This window comes from Eurosta solidaginis, chromosome 2 (assembly GCF_040869045.1).
Source record: "Eurosta solidaginis isolate ZX-2024a chromosome 2, ASM4086904v1, whole genome shotgun sequence".
In the NCBI taxonomy this organism is placed as follows: domain Eukaryota; kingdom Metazoa; phylum Arthropoda; class Insecta; order Diptera; family Tephritidae; genus Eurosta; species Eurosta solidaginis.
This window is the reverse complement of record NC_090320.1, coordinates 149,943,615-149,955,167: the sequence shown is the minus strand read 5'-3', so window position 1 is coordinate 149,955,167 and position 11,553 is coordinate 149,943,615. Positions and strand designations below refer to the sequence as shown.

The window sequence follows — 11,553 nt, the reverse complement described above, 5'->3', positions numbered from 1 at the left end:
AAAGTATTTCACTGTTGTACTTCTCTTTCTCGATCTCTACATCTGCCACTATTGCTTCCTTTATCGTGCTGGCTCTACCATCGCCCAATACCACTCGGTTTCTTACCTGTTTCCAAATCGCCTTTCCTAATCTCCTCGAACATGTCTCACTCATAAAACTCCTTGTCGCTCTTGTATCTACTGTTGCTATTACTTTGCAGCCATTTATCTTTACGTCGGTCAAAATACGCCCTCCTATTTGCTTCAAAATAGTTAGACCTCCCGAATTTGTATTGCTGGAGCCCCACCCCTCGGGTCTGATCGAGTCTCCGGTCGTTTCCCGATGATGCACGGCAACAATTTTTTGTGAGAATGTAGTTCCGACCACATTTCCAACAAAAGTCTTGACGTTCATTGCGGCACGCATAGGCACGATGTCCGTTTTCACCACATCGCCTGCACGCGGTCCTGTGATTCGTATACAGTTGTCTTGTTGGTGGGTTACTTCGCTGCGTATTGCCATTGCCAATCCTGCTACTTGGTTCTACATCTGGTAATTCTTGTATGACAAAATCCCGGTCATCTTGACGCCTTGCTGGAAGTGCTCTGGTCACTACTCTCTGCGCATCTCTGTCATTCGTGATATTTTGGAAGTCCTCTGCCAGACTCACCAAGCCTTCGAGCGTCTGAAATTCAGTTCGTTTTATATATAATTGATACTCACCGTGGCAGTTTCGGTATATTCTTTGCAGTCTTTGCTCCTCGGTGAGGTGCACGTGTCGCACGAGCTTCTGTAGTTCCAAAACGTAATGCTTGAACGACTCTCGTGGTCGTTGTGTTCGCTGACGTATCTCGTCTTCCAGTTTTTCGAAGTATGATGCGCTCAAGAAGAAGCGTCAGAAGTCGTGTTTAAAACTGTTCCATACGCTCCAGTGACGATTATTGTTCCGCAGCCATACCAGGACTCGATCCTTGAATAATTCTGGTAGCGCTCGCGGGAGAAAATTAAGGTTCACTTCATATCCCTCCGCCAGCTCTCCTACTCTCTCGACGAAACTCAGTAGGTCACCTTTGCCATCGTACTTAATTCCCCATTTTCGTGCACTGTCCATTACGCAGACGGTAGACGGAGGTTGGGTAAGTTGTCCTGCAAATTGATATGACATATTAGGTATCGCAGGTATGTTTACTTCCAGAAGCGGTTCCATTGTTGCATTGACCTTGTTGATGAGTGGTTAATGTTGTTTTTGACTGCTTTGTTTCCAACTCTGCAAAACGTGTTTCGTAGCTAGGATTTTGGTTAACAAATTGGGCGAACTCCTTCCTCAACTCGTCGACGGTTCCGCTGTTGTTGAATCCAAATTCGGTCGGTAAATATATGTAATCGGTGAACGTTTTACACAACTCACAGGATCCCTAGTAAAATACGTAATCGGTGAGCGTTTTACACAACTCACCGGATTCCTAGGAAAATACGTAGTCGTCGAACGTTTTACACGACTCGGCGGTATACCTATGATAAACAGCTGAAGTTCGACACCACCAGCTACCCCGTAGTGGATGTTCAACACAGCCATTTTTATAGCTCACTCTACGACTTCTAAGCCAAGAGTGCCTTGTTCATGAATTTGCCGCTACTTTTATACGTAAGTATGTATGTTTGTGCATAATTATGTGAGTTCTTACATAAGAATAATGTTATGCGGGTATCCCACTCTTTATGGAACTTGTCCACTACTTTCCTTAAGTGCTCCTCCAATGTTCTATTGCATCGTTCCATCATACCATCGGACTGAGGATGCAATGCAGTTGTCCGTGTTTTTCGAATGCCCAATGATTAACACATTTCCTGCAACACAGCTGATTCGGAATTCCTGCCTTGCTCAGAATGAGCTCCATTGGTACACCATACCTTGCTAACCAATTTTTTATAAACACTTCTGCTACTGTTTCCGCTTCTTGATTTGGGATTGGGTATACCTCTGGCCATTTGCTGAAATAATCCATAACCACCAGTACATATTTGTTTCCGCAGTTGCTAGTAGGAAAGGGACCTGCGATATCCAATCGATTCTTTCAAATGGCGTACCTGAGTTCTATTGCTTCATCTGGCCATGACTTTGGGTTTTGGGCTCTTTCGCTCTGCTGAAAACCTCGCAGTTCGCAACCAACCCAATAGAATCTCTGTTTAATCTTCTCGAGCGCCTTCGCGATTCCAAGATAACCTCCGCTTGGACCATTATGCAGCTCGCTGAGCAAGTCAGGAATCCTCTTTCTGGGAACAACTATCAGTTTCTTCTTGCATTGACCATCCTCACTCTCCCATACTCGACGCAAACAACTGGATATCAATTCTAAACTGTTCCACTGTGCCCAATATGACTTCGCAATGGGACTCTCTGCTGACATATCCTCTCTGTTTGGTCTGTCATTTCGTTCGAATAACATGTGACAGATCTGTATCTTCCAGCTGTCACTTCCTTAGTTGTTCCTTGCTCCATTCATTCTTACACGTTATAGTCATTAGTCGGACATCTATAATGTCTTCCTTAGCCTCGGCCTTTGAACAGTGCTTGCATTCCAAACTACATGGTCTTCGTGACATTGCATCGGCATTCCCATGTGTACTACCTTTCCGATGCTCAGTGGAAAAGTCATAGCTCAAAAAGTCATCCGCTCGATCCACCGTGCCAATTGTCCTTCCGGATTACGGAACTGCAGAAGCCATTTCAACGCTGCGTTATCTGTCCTGGCGCGAAATCGCTGGCCGTAGGGGTATTTGTGAAAATGTTTAATGCACTATACCAATGCCAACAGCTCTCTCCGTGTAACGCTGTAGTTCCTCTCTGGTTTTCCAATTGAACGTCTGTAATATGCAACTACCTTCTCCTGGCCATCAACCAGTTGTGACAAAACGCCCCCTATAGCATATCGGCTCTCATCTGTATCTAGAATAAACGATGCTCCTGGAATCGGATATGCCAACATTGGGGCAGTGCACAAACGCTCTTTCAATGTTACTCCTTCTTCCAATCAAAAGCTTTATTTTTCCGTTAGCTCGTAGAGGCTATGGGCTACGCTGGCAAAATTTGGTACAAATCGCCGGTAATATGTACACAGCCCAAGGAAACTTCTCAATTCATGCAGATTCTGTGGTCTTGGCCAATCCTTCACTGCTTCTACTTTTCATTCGCGGTGCAGATGCCCTCCGTCGTTATTTTATGACCCAAGTAATTAACTTGCTTCTTGAACAGAGAACACTTTTTGGGACTAAGTTTCAGACCAGCACCAGCTATTCTCTGGAAAACCTCCTCCAAGTTCTTCAGATGTTCTTCGAAGTTCTTTCCCAATACGATGATGACGTCTAGGTACACTAAGCATGTTTTCCAATGTAGTCTTTTCAGTACCTGATCCATGAGTCTTTCAAAAGTAACTGGTACATTACATAGTCCAAAAGACATCACTGTAAATTGCCAAAGACCATCACCGACACTGAAGGCTGTTTTCTCTTTGTGTTCCTCCTTCACTTCCACTTGCCAGTAGCCGCTTTTCAAGTCCAGTGTGGAAAACGATTCTGTACCAGATAGCGAGTCCAGAGTGTCGTCAATTCTTGGCAATGGGTAGCTATCCATTTTCGTAACGTCATTCAACTTGCGGTAGTCCACACAAAACGTCATTTTTTCATCCTTCTTTACAAATACTACCGGTGAGCTCCATGGACTAGCTGCTGGTTCGATGACGTCGCTGTCGCTCATTTCTGGTATGCTTTGACTCACAACTTCCCGCTTAGACAGTGGAACACTACGTGGAGCTTGACGGATCAGCCTCGCACCTCCAGTGTCAATTTGATGTTTCATAACGTTAGTGCGGCATGGTTTGGAGCCATCTTGGTCAAATATGTTCGCGTACTTTAGGAACATTGGTGTGCTGGTTGAAACGTGTTCCTGGAACTGCTCACAGTTAATATCTGCATCAGCCTCTTGGCATCTTCCCAATATAGCTCCTTTGGTCAGTTTGATTGGTGACTTGAACTCATTGGGTACTCTTACCGGGACACGTCCATTTTGTTTTGTTATAGCCAGGGTTTTTCCTACAAGAATGTTCAGTATTGATTTGTTTGCTGCTTCGACAACCCACAATTTGTTTGTCCCACAATCCCCAAGAACCTTTGGACAGATGACTGCTTCTGATTTTGGTGGTATTTGCTGACTCTCTTCCACCAGCACTCGCTTACTGCTGTTGTCTCTCTCGTAGCCGAAATTAAGTGGCACATCCATGTTCTCATATCGCATCGTCTTGCTTTGCATGTCGATCTTGATGCCTTGGTCGATTAACAAGTCCACTCCAATTATGATTTCATCAACAATCTCTGCCACTATAAAATTGTGTACTACCGTGACGTTCCCAATTGCGACTTCACATGATACTTCTCCTAGAACCGTGGTGTCTTCTCCAGTCGCTGTACGCAATCTTGCTCCATGCAATGGTCTTAATTTATTGTTGACTAAATCCGCTCGAGTGATGGAATGATGGAATGAGATGCACCCATATCTACAGTCAGTAAACGTTCCTTTCCATCCACATGTCCTCCGACAGTAAGATTGTTTGACCTTCTTCCAATTTGTGAGAGAGAGATTATGGGACATTCAATTGAGGGAGCCAGCTGTCGCCCCTTGCGGCTGACTCGCTTTAGTTTAACGCTTGATTTGTCTTGGAGATTTGCTCATCTCCTTCAGCTCTGCGTTTACGGCCATCCACATTGTTGGAACTGTTAGGGTTGGTGTTGCAATAACGCGCAATGCGCCCTGGCTTTTCACACTTAAAGCATTTGACTGCATCATTATTATTCTGCTGCGTACCCTTCAATGCTTCCAAAATTGTGTCTACCCACTCTGGTCTTCTTTCTACTTCCACACGATGAGCCTTATATGCTGGTTTACTCAATAGGGAGGCAGTTTCCTGGGTCAATGCATGTGATACCGTTTCTGCAAATGTGGGTTTTGGGTTTGCATATGTCGCTCGATTCGTTTTCACGTCCAGAATGCCATTTATAAAACTCTGTTTTTTTATCCTTTCAGTGTATTCCACGAGTGCGTCCGCATTTTCTAGATGAGCCAATCTTTCAACAGCCGAGGCAAACTCCTGCAAAGTCTCGTTAGCTTTTTGGTAGCGGTTTTGCAATTTTATTTGGTAGATTTGATTCCTGTGTTCGTTTCCGTACCGTCGTTCTACAGCAGCCATCAATGCTTCATAACTGTTCCGTTCCTACTCTAGGATGGTCTGTAAGATTTCCGCAGCTGGTTCTTTTAAAGCTACGAACAATACAGCAACTTTATCTTCAGTATTCCAGTTGTTCACTGTTGCGGTCTTCTCAAACTGTAGCTTAAAGACCTGGAAAGGGACAGAACTGTCAAAGGATGGTGTTTTCACCGTTGGATTACTAGCTGAAACTGCTCCATACGACCTTTTAAATCCTCGACTTCTGCCTGAAATTGAGCGATTTTTGTATCCTGTGCTTCCAGCTTTGATGATATACAGACTTCCTGCTCTTAAAGTTGTTTAGAAATCTGAGATAATATCTGCGCTGAAATTTGTGCCGACATACGTGCCTCAATTGTGATGTTATATTTGTCTTTTGTTCTGCCAGTTGAGATGTTATATTTGTCTTTTGTTCTTCCAGTTGAGATGACACTTACCATTTCTGAAATGCGTACCTCCTGTGCTTCCATCTTGGATGTTACTGTCGATGTTTGAGCAGATATTGCAGCCAAAATCGTGTTCAAGTCTGAGCTCGTAACTGTCTCTTCCATTTTTGTTGTTGTCTCGTCGCTATCAAAATGAAAGACGTACTGTTCAACATTAATTCCTTCCGACTCCATAGCGTCTCGTAGCCGTGCTGGAAGTACTGATTGGTCGTGCCTCAACTGGTGCTGCTTTTATACTCTTAGGTTTCCTCGTTGGCATATTTCTAGGCGTTTCCATTTCCAAAATTTACTATTTGTTTACCAGCTATAAATTTCTCAGCTGTAACTACAGATGCACGATTATAGCTTCTCGCATGCGCGTGTATATGTGAGTGATACTTCCACCGATGATGGCCTACTTTTGGGAGTATCTCAGATATACGCATGTGTTTGTGTGCAACTCTGTTACTTGTATTGACATATGTGTAGACATAATGACTGATTTGTTTATGTGCATACAAGTTACTGCTTAGTATCGGCTTAGAGATGATAGTATCCCTTAGTGTTGCTAATATTCGTCACACTGCCCTCCACCTAAGTCTGATTGTCCCGATCAGACAAATCTCTCGATCTAAACGCTGCCACCTTTCCAAATGAACCACTTTCATTTTGGTTCGTGGTTGGCCAGTGGTTTGTATGCGGTACACTACATCATTGATCCGTTTTACAACTTTGCATGGGCGTTCCCAATTACACTGCAATTTCGGGGACAAACCTTTTTTTCGTTGTGGGTTGTATAACAGCACCAAATCTCCTTCCTGAAAACCTTTCGAATTAATTGCTTTATCGTATCTGGCTTTCATCTTGTCACTCATAATCTTTGTTCGTTGCCTAAAAAAGATCGTGTATCTGTCTCAGCTCTTCTTCCAAAACACTAGTTGATTTCCTGACATTTCTCTCCGCACCGGCATATATCCCAAACTTCAAATCAGCTGGCAGTCGAAGGTCATTGCCAAAAATTATTTTTGCAGGGTTTTGTCTCATGCACTACTGATCGGTAAGCCATCAAGAATAATGGTATGCGAGTATCCTACTCTTTATGAAACTTGTCCACTACTTTCCTTAAGTGCTCCTCCAATGTTCTATTGAATCGTTCCACCATACCATCGGACTGAGGATGCAATGCAAGAAAACTTCACTACGCCACTGAGCAGAGGACGCTAGAGGCGAAGCTGCAGTTATGTTGCAAAATATGCTAAATTTTAGTTTCATAAAATTCATTTTGGGTACGATATCTTAAGTGGAATTGATCGAGAGTAGCTCAGATTACAAGATTCGGGGATGAATTTTAGAGAAGCGTATCATGATCTTAAATCATTAGCGACTGAACTATCCGAAGTTCGAGACAATCTGTGAAGAAGCAATAGAAAAATCGAAGTCTCTTTGTGAAAATTGGAATATTGATATAGTAAAACGTGTAAGAAGACGCCGCAAAATGCCTAGAGAATCGGCTAGAGATGTTGGTTATTCCGCAGAATGTGAAATTTCTCGCGTTATGAAAAGTGTTCTCGATCGTCTGCAACAAGAAATACGTACAATGGCTCCAATTACTTTCCGTGATCGAAACGGCAAACGTACGAATAAAGATTACGTGACTGATCGTACGTATGGCAATATTGGTATTATGAGGTACGTTCAGTAACGTATCGTAATTTATGACAGACAGTAATAGATTGAATGGTGATTTGTAATATATATTTTGACAATTAAATGCCATCTTCTATTTGTAAATAATAAAAATTATTTATTTACATGTGGAATAAATTCCTAAGAAATCTTTAGAAGGAAGAAAAAGGGAAAAACAAGTGGCGATTTTAAAGAAATTAACGCAGGTAATTCTAGTGATGAGTGCACAATTAATAATAAATATTGTTTAGGCCACCAGGCTAAATATTTCGGACCACCCTAACACGCACATTACTTATTTATTTATTATTATTACCGGTAACGGCTAACACCAGCCGAAAGCTAACCTTGAAGGGGAAAAACTCAACGAAAGTTAGCTATCGGCAGGTGCCGCGGACTTGTTCGCGGTTTTGATCCTTCTTTCTATTTTGGAACGTCAAAGAGCCAGCAGCTAGCCCCAGGTGAGTAAGATAAAAAACCAACCATTTCATACAGTGCGAGTGTCAGTAAGTTAAGATTTGCAAATAATTAATGTTACAAATCTGAATTGCTATTGAATTTATTTTGTACAATTTTGGCTCCTAGCCATTGTCACATAACGTTTAATTTTCAATTTGCCTTTTTTTGCAATTCATTCGCATGAATTTGAATGTGCCAAGTGCATATTGTACGCGGTAATAAGTTGTATCTTGAAGTGTGCGCAAATAATTATTTTCATCCTTGTGCCTTAAATTAATTCCCATCTTTAAATTCCGTGAATTAATATTGCAAGTAATTATTTGTGCATAGGGAAGCGTGCGTCTGATTAATTCTTTCTTTACCCAATACTTGAGTTGGAATTGATTAGGCCCCTTCATTACATACCGCGAGTGTTTTGAACTTTCACCTTAGCGAACCTTTGATAATTAATAACCACATCTTCTTTACATAGTGAATAAATTGTTATTGTTTTGATACTAATTCGGTGTTTTATTTCTTTTTATTTGCAACGCACACGCCCGACTTCCCCGGGTCCACTGCCCTGCAAAACATTGGTCCTTACGCGCCGAGGAAAGTAAAAAATTTGAGCATATTTTTGTGGCAAAAACCCAGAAAATAAAAACATTTGGAAAAGTTGGGAATTGGAAATTATAATTTACTTGAACAAAAGTATTATCCACAAACCAGCGAGGGAGCAAAAAAAAAAAAAAAAACCTGAAAAGCAAGCAACTCGTTAATTCACACACACATACAGTCCATCGATTCATCACATCATCAAACACATCCATTGGCATCACATCATGCAGTCCTTGATGGCTTATATGATGCAAACTCGTACCCTATCGATGTTAATTCGAGGAAATATGGCCATTGCATGATGGTTATCTTCCACGTTGGCTGCTTTGGGAAAACGACTCAAGAAATGTATTGGCAATGGACGCGACACATTGCAGTCAAGCGTTTTGAATATTTTTTAATTCCATTTGTACACTATGCATTAGCTGATTAATGACGGTTTGTAAATTTACAGCATTTTCAAATTCCTTACGTGGGAATGAACGGTATTAAAATGAATGGAGCGAAATTTAAAGCATCTGGAATAAAATTTCTTTTAGAGCGCATAGCAATACCATGCATAATGGCCCCATCCTTCGCTTTTTCTGTAACTTCCAACAAAGTTCCGGTATCCAGCTGCTGTCACAAAATAATAAAATAACAGAACAGTTAGAAAAGAGATGAAAACAAATGCCCCAGCGGGTTAGGGGGCTAACGATGCAACCGCGGTCGGTATGCCTGCCGAAAGGGGCGACTAAACTACCAAATTGATTCAAGGGGTAGCGTAACCCTTTAAAGAGGTTTCCAGCGCTCCTTTAACCCAATGTCAACCTCACCCCTACCAGTGGCGAATTCTGTTTCATTAACAGGCGAGGCTCTGGCGACCCTGAACTCCAAATGGATCTAGGGAGCGGGACAGCGGTATGGCCTAGAAGGTCTCATGTGTTCATACCAAATCGTTCCCGAGATGGTCGGGCTAGTACCTTTATGGTGCGTGTTACCGAAAGGGTACCGTCCTTATCACTACAACAACAACAACAGATGAAAGCAAATGAACGCATCGATTACCATCTACTTATTATTACTAATTAGGGCATATGCATGTAGGCACTTTAAAGGCATGAAAATCGTGAATTTTAATGCTTAAAAACCGTTTCGCCGCAAAGGGCAACACCGGTTCGACATTAGCAGTTAAAGAAGAAATATATATGAGGTCTAGATGTGAGCACTTATTGTCTTGCTAGGATGTATAAGCTCAGGTCCGACACCACCAGCTAATTGTTGCACCAAAATGCATACTTCATAAGCTAAGCTTTCTGTTTCATTCTTTGTAGCGGCTTCAGCATAAACGCGAACAACATCTTCCGTACCAGAGGGTCGCACAAATGCGCGTCCACGTTTATAGTTGGCTACCACTTTGTCGATGCCTTCTTGCAGACCCACAGGTGTTACACAAACGCGTTCCGCATCGGTGTTTTAATCACATTCCGATCGTGAACCTTAATTTTCAATTGTAGATTAGGCATATCCTCGTATGTGGCTCACCACTGTTTGACATCCCAACCTTTATGATTTAGTATCGTCTCAACTAACAGCATATCAGATATTGCGTCACCAACAGTTTCATTGATCAGATCTATTATCTGCAATAACATGTTAGCATGAGCATTCGTTTCCGACGCCGCTTTTATCAAACTTTTGGCATTGTCGCTGAAAATAACAGTACCATGGCCATTGGCCTCAAAATACACACCAATATCGTATTGTAACGCTTTATGATGTAAATGCTTTACGCCAGTAGGTACCCATGCCACCGGCACTTTCAACGTATCGGTAATATAATGAGTGGAGCCACCATCAGCGTATGCTGTTTGCACCAAACCCATACTTAAAGCAATACCACAGCCTTTCACTATATCCATAAGATAATCTGCCACTAAGGTAGCTATACGATCGCCATCCAATAACCGAAATTTATCTGCATCATCAGTGAAAAAGTACAAAACTCGATCAGCACCACCATCCACGCTCACAAAACGAGTATATGGCTCCACAGTTGGCATACCAGTGGGAGCCATTTGCTTTACTTTAACGTAATCAGCGCCATAATTCTCATTGATCTTGCCATCACCTTTATTGATGACATCCACCTTTGTGCAATTCCCCATTGAAAATGATTTGGACACCCTTTCAGTGTACCTGAAATGAAATAAAAAGAGTACCTGAAATGAAATAAAAGAATAAAAGATTAGTAAATTTATAAAATTATAAAAAAAGGGAACGATACTGGCATCCTTATACTTACCCATCACCAGTTTTTTCATAGTAAAAATTCATTCAAAATGTCTCTATACTCATTTCCATGAATGAATGACATTTTGAATGAACGAATCAAGGTTGCCACTCGATGACATTCGTTTCTTTGGTTCTTGCGTAGTAAGCAAATTGCACGCGATCCAAAGAGTATCACAACTCGGATCCATGAGATCCAACACATCCGGGTGTTAGTCCGTGAACAAAACCGGAATACACATTTAATCGCAAAAATATAGATCTAGATAAGAAGGCGCGCTCTGGTTTGCTTATCATGGGCTTCCTTGTATCAAAAACAAAAAAACATTAAAAAAAAAAATAAGCAAAACAGTAATTTTCCTTAAATCAGTTTGCCATTATTATTTTCATTTTCATCCACAGTTCAGCGAGGCTGCATTACTGCGAGCACGGATATCCGCCGGAGATCGTACTTACGATCCTACTATACATACGTATCATATTTTTTTAAATTTATTTAGTTTATCCCGCCTTGGGAAGGTTGCTGGCGTACTCACCGAGTTTCAAGTTGCTCGCCGCAAGGGGGCCGGCATGTTTAGGCCACCAGCCTAAATATTTCGGACCACCCTAACACGCACATTAGTTATTTATTTATTATTATTACCGGTAACGGCTAACACCAGCCGAAAGCTAACCTTGAAGGGGATAAACTCAACGAAAGTTAGCTATCGGCAGGTGCCGCGGACTTGTTCGCGGTTTTGATCCTTCTTTCTATTTTGGAACGTCAAAGAGCCAGCAGCTAGCCCCAGGTGAGTAAGATAAAAAACCAACCATTTCATACAGTGCGAGTGTCAGTAAGTTAAGATTTGCAAATAATTAATGTTACAAATCTGAATTG

General features: G+C 41.8%; 1 pseudogene; it reads right to left on the bottom strand.

The window, feature by feature from the left end:
• Nucleotides 1-9,519: 9,519 nt before the first annotated feature.
• Nucleotides 9,520-10,721, bottom strand: LOC137241683 (phosphoacetylglucosamine mutase pseudogene; annotated as a pseudogene).
• Nucleotides 10,722-11,553: the final 832 nt, after the last annotated feature.